This window comes from Leptodactylus fuscus, chromosome 1, assembly GCF_031893055.1.
Source record: "Leptodactylus fuscus isolate aLepFus1 chromosome 1, aLepFus1.hap2, whole genome shotgun sequence".
Lineage (NCBI taxonomy): Eukaryota > Metazoa > Chordata > Amphibia > Anura > Leptodactylidae > Leptodactylus > Leptodactylus fuscus.
The window spans coordinates 43,756,715-43,772,685 of record NC_134265.1 but is presented as its reverse complement, the minus strand read 5'-3'; positions in this window follow the sequence as shown (position 1 = coordinate 43,772,685).

Sequence of the window (15,971 nt, the reverse complement as noted above, 5' to 3'; positions counted from 1 at the left end):
CAATTTTTACTACTGGTATACAGTGCCATTGTCTGACTGGGAATTCAAAGAGTATATTGGGAATACAAATACCCTCATTTCTTGCTACTGCCATATAGTGCCAGTTTCTGACTGGGAATTCAAAGAATATATTGGGGTTACGTGCACCCACAATTTTTACTACTGGTATACAGTGCCATTGTCTGACTGGGAATTCAAAGAGTATATTGGGAATACAAATACCCTCATTTCTTGCTACTGCCATATAGTGCCAGTGTCTGACTGGGAATTCAAAGAATATATTGGGGTTACGTGCACCCACAATTTTTACTACTGGTATACAGTGCCAATTTCTAACTAGGAATTCAAAATGCGCAAGGCTCCCGGAAAGGGACGTGGACGAGGCCGTGGGCGAGGTCGGGGGAATGGTTCTGGGGAGCAAGGTAGCAGTGAAGCCACAGGGCGTCCCGTGCCTACTCCTGTGGGGCAGCAAGCATTGCGCCACTCCACAGTGCCAGGGTTGCTTGCCACATTAACTAAACTGCAGGGTACAAACCTTAGTAGGCCCGAGAACCAGGAACAGGTCTTGCAATGGCTGTCAGAGAACGCTTACAGCACATTGTCCAGCAGCCAGTCAGACTCTGCCTCCTCTCCTCCTATTACCCAACAGTCTTGTCTTCCTTCCTCCCAAAATTCCGAAGCTTTACAGAACAATAACCCAAACTGTCCCTGCTCCCCAGAGCTGTTCTCCGCTCCTTTCATTGTCCCTCAACCTGCCTCTCCACGTCACGATTCCACGAACCTAACAGAGGAGCATCTGTGTCCAGATGCTCAAACACTAGAGTCTCCTCCATCTCCGTTCGATTTGGTGGTGGATGACCAGCAACCCACCCTCATCGACGATGATGTGACGCAGTTGCCGTCAGGGCATCCAGTTGACCGGCGCATTGTGCGGGAGGAGGAGATGAGACAGGAGTTGGAAGAGGAAGTGGTGGATGATGAGGACACTGACCCGACCTGGACAGGGGGGATGTCAAGCGGGGAAAGTAGTGTGGATGTTGAGGCAGGTGCAGCACCAAAAAGGGTAGCTAGAGGCAGAGGCAGAGGTCAGCAGCTTAGGCGAAGCCAGGCCACACCCGGAATCTCCCAAGATGTTCCAGTTCGTACCCAGCCCCGAAAAACTCCCACCTCGAGGGCACGTTTCTCGAAGGTGTGGAGTTTTTTCAAGGAATGCGCCGAGGACAGATATAGTGTTGTCTGCACAATTTGCCTCTCGAAATTGATTAGGGGCTCTGAGAAGAGCAACCTGTCCATCACTTCAATGCGCCGTCATTTGGAATCCAAGCACTGGAATCAGTGGCAGGCAGCAACGGCAGGACAAAGGCCGCCTGCCGTTCACGCCACTGCCACTGCCTCTGCCACTGCCTCTGCCACTGCCACTGCTGACTGTGCTGGCGATGCACTCCAGAGGACGAGCCAGGACACCACTTCATCTGCCTCCGCCACTTTGTTGACTTCTACCTCATCCTCCCCTGGTCCTGTCTTATCTCCTTCTCCTGCACCATCAAAGGCACCATCAGGCGTTTCTTTACAACAACCCACCATCTCTCAGACATTGGAGCGGCGGCAGAAATACACTGCTAACCACCCACACGCGCAAGCCTTGAACGCCAACATCGCTAAACTGCTGGCCCAGGAGATGTTGGCGTTCCGGCTTGTTGAAACTCCCGCCTTCCTGGACCTGATGGCAACTGCGGCACCTCGCTATGCCGTCCCTAGCCGTCACTACTTCTCCCGGTGTGCCGTCCCCGCCTTGCACCAGCACGTGTCACTCAACATCAGGCGGGCCCTTAGTTCCGCGCTTTGCACAAAGGTCCACTTGACCACCGACGCGTGGACAAGTGCATGCGGACAGGGACGCTACATTTCACTGACGGCACACTGGGTAAATGTAGTTGAGGCTGGGACTGCTTCCCAAACTGGCCCGGTGTACCTCGTCTCCCCGCCTAACATTCCTGGCAGGGACACGAGAAGAACACCCCCCTCCTCCTCTACCGCCTCCTCCTCCGCCACCGCCTCCTCCTCCGCCACCGCCTCCTCCTCCGCTGTTAGATTGACCCCAGCTACGAGTTGGAAACGTTGCAGCACTGGCGTTGGTAGACGTCAGCAGGCTGTGCTGAAGCTGATCAGCTTGGGGGACAGACAGCACACTGCCTCCGAGGTGAGGGATGCCCTCCTCGATGAGACGGCAATATGGTTTGAGCCGCTGCACCTGGGCCCAGGCATGGTCGTTTGTGATAACGGCCGGAACCTGGTAGCAGCTCTGGAGCTTGCCGGACTCCAACATGTTCCATGCCTGGCCCACGTCTTCAACCTAGTGGTGCAACGTTTCCTAAAGAGCTACCCCAATGTTCCAGAGCTACTGGTGAAAGTGCGGCGCATGTGCGCCCACTTTCGCAAGTCGACAGTAGCCGCTGCTAGCTTAAAATCTCTCCAGCAACGCCTGCATGTGCCACAACACCGGCTTTTGTGCGACGTCCCCACACGCTGGAACTCAACGTTTCAGATGTTGAATAGAGTGGTTGAGCAGCAGAGACCTTTGATGGAATACCAGCTACAAAACCCTAGGGTGCCACAAAGTCAGCTGCCTCAGTTTCACATCCATGAGTGGCCATGGATGAGAGACCTTTGTGACATCCTACGGGTCTTTGAGGAGTCCACAAGGAGGGTGAGCTCTGAGGATGCGATGGTGAGCCTTACAATCCCGCTCTTGTGTGTTCTGAGAGAATCCCTGATTGACATCAGGGATAACTCAGATCACACAGAGGAGTTAGGGATAGCATCCGATCCGTCACAGCTGGAGAGTAGGTCCACACATCTGTCCGCTTCACTGCGTTTAATGGAGGAGGAAGAAGAGTTGTCCGATGATGTGATGGTGATACAGGAGGCTTCCGGGCAACTTCGAATCGTCCCATTGTTGCAGCGCGGATGGGTAGACATGGAGGATGAGGAGGAAATGGAGATTGAACTTTCCGGTGGGGCCAGAGGAGTCATGCCAACTAACACTGTGGCAGACATGGCTGAGTTCATGTTGGGGTGCTTTACAACCGACAAGCGTATTGTCAAAATCATGGAGGACAACCAGTACTGGATCTTTGCTATCCTTGACCCCCGGTATAAAAACAACATCTCGTCTTTTATTCCGGTAGAGGGGAGGGCCAATCGCATCAATGCTTGCCACAGGCAATTGGTGCAGAATATGATGGAGATGTTTCCAGCATGTGACGTTGGCGGCAGGGAGGGCAGTTCCTCCAGTAGGCAACCAAGTTCTCACCGGTCCACACAAACGAGGGGCACACTGTCTAAGGTCTGGGACACCTTGATGGCACCCCCTCGCCAAAGTGCCGCCACGGAGGGTCCTAGTGTCACCAGGCGTGAGAAGTATAGGCGCATGTTGCGGGAATACCTTTCCGACCACAGCCCTGTCCTCTCCGACCCCTCTGCGCCCTACACGTATTGGGTGTCGAAGTTGGACCTGTGGCTTGAACTTGCCCTATATGCCTTGGAGGTGCTGTCCTGTCCTGCCGCCAGCGTCCTATCTGAGAGGGTGTTCAGTGCAGCCGGTGGCATCATCACTGACAAGCGCACCCGTCTGTCAGCTGAGAGTGCCGACCGGCTCACTTTGATAAAAATGAACCACCACTGGGTAGAGCCGTCATTTTTGTGCCCACCTGTGTAAAGCACCCCAACATGAAACTCCATGTCTGTACTCAACCTCTCCAATTCCTCCGCATCCTCATACTCATCCACCATAAGCGTTGCACAATTCTGCTAATACTAGGCTCCCTCCACCCTGATTTCCCCCAACTCTGCTGGTTAGAGGCTCCCTCCACCCTGATTTCCACCAACTCTGCTGGTTAGAGGCTCCCTCCACCATGAATTTGCCCAAACTGGGCTGTTTAGAGGCTCCCTCCACCATGAATTTGCCCAAACTGGGCTGTTTAGAGGCTCCCTCCACCATGAATTGGTCCAAACTGGGTTTTTTAGAGGCTCCCTCCACCATGAATTGGTCCAAACTGGGCTGGTTAGAGGCTCCCTCCACCATTAATTGGTCCAAACTGGGGTGGTTAGAGGCTCCCTCCACCATTAATTGGTCCAAACTGGGCTGGTTAGAGGCTCCCTCCACCATTAATTGGTCCAAACTGGGCTGGTTAGAGGCTCCCTCCACCATTAATTGGTCCAAACTGGGCTGGTTAGAGGCTCCCTCCACCATGAATTGGTCCAAACTGGGCTGGTTAGAGGCTCCCTCCACCATGAATTTCCCAAAACTTGGCTGTTTAGAGGCTCCCTCCACCATTAATTGGTCCAAACTGGGCTGGTTAGAGGCTCCCTCCACCATGAATTTGCCCAAACTGGGCTGTTTAGAGGCTCCCTCCACCATGAATTTGCCCAAACTGGGCTGTTTAGAGGCTCCCTCCACCATGAATTGGTCCAAACTGGGTTTTTTAGAGGCTCCCTCCACCATGAATTGGTCCAAACTGGGCTGGTTAGAGGCTCCCTCCACCATTAATTGGTCCAAACTGGGGTGGTTAGAGGCTCCCTCCACCATTAATTGGTCCAAACTGGGCTGGTTAGAGGCTCCCTCCACCATTAATTGGTCCAAACTGGGCTGGTTAGAGGCTCCCTCCACCATTAATTGGTCCAAACTGGGCTGGTTAGAGGCTCCCTCCACCATGAATTGGTCCAAACTGGGCTGGTTAGAGGCTCCCTCCACCATGAATTTCCCAAAACTTGGCTGTTTAGAGGCTCCCTCCACCATTAATTGGTCCAAACTGGGCTGGTTAGAGGCTCCCTCCACCATGAATTTGCCCAAACTGGGCTGTTTAGAGGCTCCCTCCACCATGAATTGGTCCAAACTGGGTTTTTTAGAGGCTCCCTCCACCATGAATTGGTCCAAACTGGGCTGGTTAGAGGCTCCCTCCACCATTAATTGGTCCAAACTGGGGTGGTTAGAGGCTCCCTCCACCATTAATTGGTTCAAACTGGGCTGGTTAGAGGCTCCCTCCACCATTAATTGGTCCAAACTGGGCTGGTTAGAGGCTCCCTCCACCATTAATTGGTCCAAACTGGGCTGGTTAGAGGCTCCCTCCACCATGAATTGGTCCAAACTGGGCTGGTTAGAGGCTCCCTCCACCATGAATTTCCCAAAACTTGGCTGTTTAGAGGCTCCCTCCACCATTAATTGGTCCAAACTGGGCTGGTTAGAGGCTCCCTCCACCATGAATTTGCCCAAACTGGGCTGTTTAGAGGCTCCCTCCACCATGAATTTGCCCAAACTGGGCTGTTTAGAGGCTCCCTCCACCATGAATTGGTCCAAACTGGGTTTTTTAGAGGCTCCCTCCACCATGAATTGGTCCAAACTGGGCTGGTTAGAGGCTCCCTCCACCATTAATTGGTCCAAACTGGGGTGGTTAGAGGCTCCCTCCACCATGAATTGGTCCAAACTGGGCTGGTTAGAGGCTCCCTCCACCATTAATTGGTCCAAACTGGGCTGGTTAGAGGCTCCCTCCACCATTAATTGGTCCAAACTGGGCTGGTTAGAGGCTCCCTCCACCATGAATTGGTCCAAACTGGGTTTTTTAGAGGCTCCCTCCACCATGAATTTGCCCAAACTGGGCTGTTTAGAGGCTCCCTCCACCATGAATTGGTCCAAACTGGGCTAGTTAGAGGCTCCCTCCACCATGAATTGGTCCAAACTTGGCTGTTTAGAGGCTCCCTCCACCATGAATTTGCCCAAACTGGGCTGTTTAGAGGCTCCCTCCACCATGAATTGGTCCAAACTGGGTTTTTTAGAGGCTCCCTCCACCATGAATTGGTCCAAACTGGGCTGGTTAGAGGCTCCCTCCACCATTAATTGGTCCAAACTGGGGTGGTTAGAGGCTCCCTCCACCATTAATTGGTCCAAACTGGGCTGGTTAGAGGCTCCCTCCACCATTAATTGGTCCACACTGGGCTGGTTAGAGGCTCCCTCCACCATTAATTGGTCCAAACTGGGCTGGTTAGAGGTTCCCTCCACCATGAATTGGTCCAAACTGGGTTTTTTAGAGGCTCCCTCCACCATGAATTTGCCCAAACTGGGCTGTTTAGAGGCTCCCTCCACCATGAATTTGCCTAAACTGGGCTGTTTAGAGGCTCCCTCCACCATGAATTGGTCCAAACTGGGTTTTTTAGAGGCTCCCTCCACCATGAATTGGTCCAAACTGGGCTGGTTAGAGGCTCCCTCCACCATTAATTGGTCCAAACTGGGGTGGTTAGAGGCTCCCTCCACCATTAATTGGTCCAAACTGGGCTGGTTAGAGGCTCCCTCCACCATTAATTGGTCCAAACTGGGCTGGTTAGAGGCTCCCTCCACCATTAATTGGTCCAAACTGGGCTGTTTAGAGGCTCCCTCCACCATTAATTGGTCCAAACTGGGCTGGTTAGAGGCTCCCTCCACCATGAATTTGCCCAAACTGGGCTGTTTAGAGGCTCCCTCCACCATGAATTGGTCCAAACTGGGTTTTTTAGAGGCTCCCTCCACCATGAATTTGCCCAAACTGGGCTGGTTAGAGGCTCCCTCCACCATGAATTGGTCCAAGCTGGGTTTTTTAGAGGCTCCCTCCACCATGAATTTGCCCAAACTGGGCTGGTTAGAGGCTCCCTCCACCATGAATTGGTCCAAACTGGGCTGGTTAGAGGTTCCCTCCACCATGAATTTGCCCAAACTGGGCTGTTTAGAGGCTCCCTCCACCATTAATTGGTCCAAACTGGGCTGGTTAGAGGCTCCCTCCACCATGAATTTGCCCAAACTGGGCTGTTTAGAGGCTCCCTCCACCATGAATTGGTCCAAACTCGGTTTTTTAGAGGCTCCCTCCACCATGAATTGGTCCAAACTGGGCTGGTTAGAGGCTCCCTCCACCATGAATTTCCCAAAACTTGGCTGTTTAGAGGCTCCCTCCACCATGAATTGGTCCAAACTGGGCTGGTTAGAGGCTCCCTCCACCATGAATTTCCCAAAACTTGGCTGTTTAGAGGCTCCCTCCACCATGAATTGGTCCAAACTGGGCTGGTTAGAGGCTCCCTCCACCATGAATTGGTCCAAACTGGGGTGGTTAGAGGCTCCCTCCACCATGAATTTCCCAAAACTTGGCTGTTTAGAGGCTCCCTCCACCATGAATTGGTCCAAACTGGGCTGGTTAGAGGCTCCCTCCACCATGAATTGGTCCAAACTGGGCTGGTTAGAGGCTCCCTCCACCATGAATTGGTCCAAACTGGGCTGGTTAGAGGCTCCCTCCACCATTAATTGGTCCAAACTGGGGTGGTTAGAGGCTCCCTCCACCATTAATTGGTCCAAACTGGGCTGGTTAGAGGCTCCCTCCACCATTAATTGGTCCAAACTGGGCTGGTTAGAGGCTCCCTCCACCATTAATTGGTCCAAACTGGGCTGTTTAGAGGCTCCCTCCACCATTAATTGGTCCAAACTGGGCTGGTTAGAGGCTCCCTCCACCATGAATTTGCCCAAACTGGGCTGTTTAGAGGCTCCCTCCACCATGAATTGGTCCAAACTGGGTTTTTTAGAGGCTCCCTCCACCATGAATTTGCCCAAACTGGGCTGGTTAGAGGCTCCCTCCACCATGAATTGGTCCAAGCTGGGTTTTTTAGAGGCTCCCTCCACCATGAATTTGCCCAAACTGGGCTGGTTAGAGGCTCCCTCCACCATGAATTGGTCCAAACTGGGCTGGTTAGAGGTTCCCTCCACCATGAATTTGCCCAAACTGGGCTGTTTAGAGGCTCCCTCCACCATTAATTGGTCCAAACTGGGCTGGTTAGAGGCTCCCTCCACCATGAATTTGCCCAAACTGGGCTGTTTAGAGGCTCCCTCCACCATGAATTGGTCCAAACTCGGTTTTTTAGAGGCTCCCTCCACCATGAATTGGTCCAAACTGGGCTGGTTAGAGGCTCCCTCCACCATGAATTTCCCAAAACTTGGCTGTTTAGAGGCTCCCTCCACCATGAATTGGTCCAAACTGGGCTGGTTAGAGGCTCCCTCCACCATGAATTTCCCAAAACTTGGCTGTTTAGAGGCTCCCTCCACCATGAATTGGTCCAAACTGGGCTGGTTAGAGGCTCCCTCCACCATGAATTGGTCCAAACTGGGCTGGTTAGAGGCTCCCTCCACCATGAATTGGTCCAAACTGGGTTTTTTAGAGGCTCCCTCCACCATGAATTTGCCCAAACTGGGCTGTTTAGAGGCTCCCTCCACCATGAATTGGTCCAAACTGGGCTGGTTAGAGGCTCCCTCCACCATGAATTGGTCCAAACTGGGCTGGTTAGAGGCTCCCTCCACCATTAATTGGTCCAAACTGGGCTGGTTAGAGGCTCCCTCCACCATGAATTGGTCCAAACTGGGTTTTTTAGAGGCTCCCTCCACCATGAATTTGCCCAAACTGGGCTGTTTAGAGGCTCCCTCCACCATGAATTGGTCCAAACTGGGCTGGTTAGAGGCTCCCTCCACCATTAATTGGTCCAAACTGGGCTGGTTAGAGGCTCCCTCCACCATGAATTGGTCCAAACTGGGCTGGTTAGAGGCTCCCTCCACCATGAATTTGCCCAAACTGGGCTGTTTAGAGGCTCCCTCCACCATTAATTGGTCCAAACTGGGCTGGTTAGAGGCTCCCTCCACCATGAATTTGCCCAAACTGGGCTGTTTAGAGGCTCCCTCCACCATGAATTGGTCCAAACTGGGTTTTTTAGAGGCTCCCTCCACCATGAATTGGTCCAAACTGGGCTGGTTAGAGGCTCCCTCCACCATGAATTTCCCAAAACTTGGCTGTTTAGAGGCTCCCTCCACCATGAATTGGTCCAAACTGGGCTGGTTAGAGGCTCCCTCCACCATGAATTTCCCAAAACTTGGCTGTTTAGAGGCTCCCTCCACCATGAATTGGTCCAAACTGGGCTGGTTAGAGGCTCCCTCCACCATTAATTGGTCCAAACTGGGCTGGTTAGAGGCTCCCTCCACCATGAATTGGTCCAAACTGGGTTTTTTAGAGGCTCCCTCCACCATGAATTTGCCCAAACTGGGCTTAGAGGCTCCCTCCACCATGAATTGGTCCAAACTGGGCTGGTTAGAGGCTCCCTCCACCATTAATTGGTCCAAACTGGGCTGGTTAGAGGCTCCCTCCACCATTAATTGGTCCAAACTGGGCTGGTTAGAGGCTCCCTCCACCATGAATTTGCCCAAACTGGGCTGGTTAGAGGCTCCCTCCACCATGAATTGGTCCAAACTGGGTTTTTTAGAGGCTCCCTCCACCATGAATTTGCCCAAACTGGGCTGGTTAGAGGCTCCCTCCACCATGAATTGGTCCAAACTGGGGTTTTTAGAGGCTCCCTCCACCATGAATTTGCCCAAACTGGGGTGTTTAGAGGCTCCCTCCACCATGAATTTGCCCAAACTCTGCTGGTTAGAGGCTCAATCCACCCTGATTTTCAAAACAAATGTTGGTGCCAACCTCAACTTACTACAAGGGCCAAATTCACTGCTGGTGACAAGCTCTCCTCACTGCAAGTGCCAAATACACATGTTTCAAGGTGTTTTCCTACTGTCAGAGAGGTGGTATTGAGTGTGTAAAGTGTGTAGTTGTTAGGCTGTGATGTTGGGGTAATAGAGGGTCTTTGGTGTGTTAGATGCCCCCAGACATGCTTCCCCTGCTGTCCCAGTGTCATTCCAGAGGTGTTGGCATCATTTCCTGGGGTGTCATAGTGGACTTGGTGACCCTCCAGACACGGATTTGGGTTTCCCCCTTAACGAGTATCTGTTCCCCATAGACTATAATGGGGTTCGAAACCCGTTCGAACACACGAACATTGAGCGGCTGTTCGAATCGAATTTCGAACCTCGAACATTTTAGTGTTCGCTCATCTCTAATATTAAACCTAAATCAGGTGTCAAAAGCACATATGGTTTTTCTTAGATAGAAACACAAACAACAAACCATACAAAAGTGGCCTCCACGCAAATATGGGCTGGGAACAAACTGTAAAAAAACAAAACACAAAGACAATCTGCATAACAAGGTATAATATCACATGGGCAAAACCAGAGAAAGGCTCCGTTCCCATTAAGTAACTCGCCGCACATATAGACACGTATACACGTGACGTCAGAGTGTGAGCGCTCAAAACAGATCCCATTCACTTCAATATGTGCCGGCTCACGTGCGCTACACATTGAAATCAATGGGTTAAAAAGCCTCCAATTGATTTCAATGTGTAGCAGCCGTAAGCCGACACACATTGAAGTGAATGGGATCTGTTTTGAGCGCTCACACTCTGACATGTGTATACGTGTCTCAATGCACGGCTTGTTACTCCGTGGGAACGGAGCCAAAGGGGAGAAAGGAAAGGTAGAAAAACGGAGAGGGAGTAGAAGCAAGAATGGTAAAGAGAAGTAAAAGAAGAAGAAACCCCCCCCCAAAAAAAAAACTAGAGGGGGGAGGAGGAAGATGGGGCCAAAAGATCCAGCAATCCCGCAGGAAGTACCGCTCCCAGATTCAGCGCACCAGGTCCCTATAATACTGAGAACCCTAGAAGAGGATCCATGGCGTCCATGCCACAATGAAGGACTCATGCTTGTCCATAGCTTGGACATCTTCCACTTTATAGATTCACACAGAGTTTTGTGGCGCTGATTTTGCCACAATAACTCGAGTAAAGAATCAGCGCTGAAAAAAAGACTCATTACGCGCATAAAATGGAGTCTTTTTTTCAGCGCTGATTCTTTACTCGAGTTATTGTGGCAAAATCAGCGCCGCAAAACTCCGTGTGAATGCTCCCTAATAGTATGGTGGAGTAGAAGATTTCCATAGCACTGGGATGCAAGTCCGAGTCGCACTGACCAGATGCCTACAAAGACCACCTATGATATTCCCAGATGAAGAAGTCAGAGAGGTGAAGCAGGTAGAAGGCAAGTTTTTTTAAGGGGGGTAACGTTATAAATCTTACTGATAGTACGGTCTTATCGCATTTTTTATAATGTGGTTTGTATCCTGTACCAATCTGCAATGTCTGAATGCACCCTTTAGATGAAGGAACTGCATAACCAGCAAAGAAAGAATGGTGAGAGAGAGGACCGCAGCAAGAAGCTGCAACATGATAGGAAGGGGCTATGATGACAGAGCCTGGGACTTCCAAGAGTTCTTCTGCTGCCGCATCTACTACAACTTTTTTTTTTTTTTAATGTAGATTGTGAGCCCCATATAGGGATCACAATGTACTTTTTTTTTCCCTCCTATTAGTATGGCTTTTTATAGAATGGGAGGAAATCCATGCAAACATGGAGAGAACATACAAACTCCTTGCAGATGTTGTTCCTGGCGGGATTCAAACCCAGGACTCCAGCGCTGCAAGGCTACAGTGCTAACCACTGAGCCACCGTGTTGCCCCTGCATCTACTACAAATTTCATATCATATCTGCAACGTCGCTAGCTAGACAACGATGATGACACTGGTAGGCTTTGTGTAGTTATCCTTGCTACCTATCCAATACTGATAATATTGTCACCGGAACCCAGGCGGTTCCAGCCAAGAGGTATATATTGTACATATATAATATCACTACGCTGTGTACATGCAAATAAAACTACTATACTCTAACATATTGCTGCTACAGTATACACACAATTTTATTAATTACAGAGCTCACTTATAATATTGTGTGTATGTGTGTATATATATATATATATATATATATACAGTCCTATGAAAAAGTTTGGGCACCCCTATTAATCTTAATCATTTTTTGTTCTAAATATTTTGGTGTTTGCAACAGCCATTTCAGTTTGATATATCTAATAACTGATGGACACAGTAATATTTCAGGATTGAAATGAGGTTTATTGTACTAACAGAAAATGTGCAATATGCATTAAACCAAAATTTGACTGGTGCAAAAGTATGGGCACCTCAACAGAAAAGTGACATTAATATTTAGTACATCCTCCTTTTGCAAAGATAACAGCCTCTAGTCGCTTCCTGTAGCTTTTAATCAGTTCCTGGATCCTGGATGAAGGTATTTTGGACCATTTCTTTCTACAAAACAATTCAAGTTCAGTTAAGTTTGATGGTCGCCGAACATGGACAGCCCGCTCTCAAATGATCTGAAAACAAAGATTGTTCAACATAGTTGTTCAGGGGAAGGATACAAAACGTTGTCTCAGAGATTTAACCTGTCAGTTTCCACTGTGAGGAACATAGTAAGGAAATGGAAGACCACAGGGACAGTTCTTGTTAAGCCCAGAAGTGGCAGGCCAAGAAAAATATCAGAAAGGCAGAGAAGAAGAATGGTGAGAACAGTCAAGGACAATCCACAGACCACCTCCAAACAGCTGCAGCATCATCTTGCTGCAGATGGTGTCACTGTGCATCGGTCAACTATACAGCGCACTTTGCACAAATAGAAGCTGTATGGGAGAGTGATGAGAAAGAAGCCGTTTCTGCACGTACGCCACAAATAGAGTTGCCTGAGGTATGAAAAAGCACATTTGGACAAGGCAGCTTCATTTTGGAAACAAAAATTGAGTTGTTTGGTTATAAAAAAAGGCGTTATGCATGGCGTCCAAAAAGAAACAGCATTCCAAGAAAAACACATGCTACCCACTGTAAAATTTGGTGGAGGTTCCATCATGCTTTGGGGCTGTGTGGCCAATGCCGGCATCGGGAATCTTGTTAAAGTTGAGAGTCGCATGGATTCCACTCAGTATCAGCAGATTCTTGAGAATAATGTTCAAGAATCAGTGACGAAGTTGAAGTTACCCTGGGGATGGATATTTCAGCAAGACAATGATCCAAAACACCGCTCCAAATCCTCAGGCATTCATGCAGAGGAACAATTACAATGTTCTGGAATGGCCATCCCAGTCCCCAGACCTGAATATCATTGAACATCTGTGGGATGATTTGAAGCGGGCTGTCCATGCTCAGCGACCATCTAACTTAACTGAACTTGAATTGTTTGTCCAAAATACCTTTATCCAGGATCCAGGAACTGATTAAAAGCTACAGGAAGCGACTAGAGGCTGTTATCTTTGCAAAAGGAGGATCTACTAAATATTAATGTCACTTTTCTGTTGAGGTGCCCATACTTTTGCACCGGTCAAATTTTGGTTTAATGCATATTGCACATTTTCTGTTAGTACAATAAACCTCATTTCAATCCTGAAATATTACTGTGTCCATCAGTTATTAGATATATCAAACTGAAATGGCTGTTGCAAATACCAAAATATTTAGAACTAAAAATGATTAAGATTAATAGGGGTGCCCAAACTTTTTCATAGGACTGTATATATATATATATATATATATATATATACACACACACACACACACTGTGAGAAAGTGACAGGAAAAGTTCTGGAAGGACTCTAAGGGGGCATTCGCACGGAGTAAAGTAACGATAACCACGTTAACTTGTGGCAGAATCAGCGCTGATAAAAAGACTCCCATTGACTTCAATGGGTTCTTTTTTCCGCACAGAACACATTGAAGTCAATGAGAGTCTTTATCAGCGCTGTTTCTGCCGCGAGTTAGGCTAAGTTCACACGAGGGGCGGACTTTGGCACTGAGAGTGATGCGGGGATCCACGTCACTCTCAGGTCAAAACCCACCAGCCACAGCTGTCGCGGTCACGGCTTCCCCCTCCAGAGTCGGGTCAAATGAATGGGCTGACTGCAGAGATTGCCGCCGCCAGGCGGACACCGCGGCTCGACAAGCCTCAGAATCAGTCTGAAGAAACGGCAGCTCGCTTTTTTCCGCTAGCGGTCTCCATAGACCACCATTGTGAAGGGGCGGATTATGACGTGGATTACGCGCCATAATCCGCCCCCTCTGTGCCCGTGTGAACGGGCCCTTATCGTGACAGAATCAGTGCCTCTTTACTCCGTGTGAATGTCCCCTGGAGGAGCTGGGTTCTGGTCCTACATCCTGATATCTGGTGAGAGACCAGTGTGCACCATAGTTTTTGTTTTGTTCTCCCATGTGGCCGACATAAGCTACATGCATTGCTAGAGTACTTCTGTTTAGTTAGTCACTCAGACGAGCAGTTTTGTTACTATTTTTGCCTGAAGCTAAGGCCTGTTTATTTTGTTTGCCGGTTTCTTTTTGTTGCAAAATAAATGCACAGGCTTAAAAACCGGTTGAACCTGATTTTGGTGTCTGTCTCTGACTGGGTCCATTGCTGCTACTGCTGAGCCTACCTCCCCACAATACACAAAAAGCCAAGTGCATATCTGTGGACATAATAATTCCGTATGCAATACTGAAGTCCATCATATGAGAAATAAGATTCTGTTGGTATTTTTGCTTTTCTGTTCTTAGGGTGCATGCACACTACGTAACGCCGGGCGTGTATGAGAGCCGTACACGCCAGCATTACGGCAGACTGACGAACACTTCCCATTCACTTCAATGGGAGCGCTTGTAACAGCGGCGGTTACGAGCGCTCCCATTGAAGTGAATGGGAAGTGTTCGGCAGTCTGCCGTAATGCCGGCGTGTACGGCTCTCATACACGCCCGGCGTTACGTAGTGTGCATGCACCCTTATAATGTTACTAAATGACAGAGTCAGACAGAGAGTGTCATTACCAGCCAGGGATGTGGTGTGGGAACACTAAACCACCAACCTTGGGCTCCTCTATTTTTCCTCAGTTCAACTCTTCTCTGACTCCTTCAGAAATACCTGACAACCATGGTCCCTTTAAATATGGTGGCCGCTCAGCTCTATTATACAGTGAAGACTTAGTGCTAATGCACACAATCATTGCACACACTGATCAGAGGCATTAACTTCTGAAACGCCTCGGTCAAACCTGAAAAATCCAGAGTCAGTGAGCCAATGCCACAAAAGCTTATTGAAGACTCTTAGGGTGCATTCACACAGTCTTGTGGCGCTGTTTTTGCCACAAAACTCATGTAAAGAAGCAGAACTGTAAAACAGAAATCCCATTGAGTTCAATGGGTGCCGTCTTATGCGCGCTACACATTGAAATCAATGGGTAAAAAAGCATCCAGACGCACACTCTGCTCCGGATTAGGCCGAATGAATGGGCCTAGTCCAGAGGAGGAAGTGTCTTCAGGCCGAATCATGAGTGGACTCAGCCTGAAGAATGAGCACCTCGCTTCTTTTTTCTGGGAGCCAGAAAAAATGGTTCCTGGAAAAAACTCCTGAGCAGCTCCCATTGATTTCAATGGGAGCCGTCTTTTTGGTCAGGATTTTGAGGTTGATATGGCCTCAAAATCCTGACCAAAAAACTCTGTGTGAACTTACCCTTATGCTTATCTGGCATTCATTATTATTACAGGCTGCTCTGTGCCAGTAATACAAATGTCGTCATTTTGCATTGCATCAGTGATCAGACCCCCTGGGGCTTAAAACCCATAGGAGGTCTAAAAATTGCAGTTAAAAAATAAAAAAAAGTTTCCTACAACACATATAAAAAATATAGTATAACACACATATTGGGTATTCCTTCATCTGAAAACAGATCTACAAACTTACAAAAATATTTTTCCCATATGGTGAGTGCCGCAGCAGGGGAGAAAAAAAAAATCAGTTGTACAGTCAGGATTTTTTGTCGTTTCACTTCCCATAAAAATTTGGATAAGAAGCGATCAAAGCAATAGACATTCCCCGAAATGGAATAGCTAAAAAGTACATGCGGTCCAGCAAAAAAAAAAAAAAAAGCTTTATGCTTGGCCGTACATGGTGACTCTAGGAATTTTTTTTTAGGTGTTAAAACTTTAAAAAAAACCATAATCATACTGATACAGATTACAGGTCACTAGAGATGAGTGAACAGTAAAATGTTCGATATTCGTTTCGAGTAGCCCCTCAATATTCGAGTACTCGAATCGAATCTCAAACCCTATTATAGTCTATGGGGGGAAAATGCTCGTT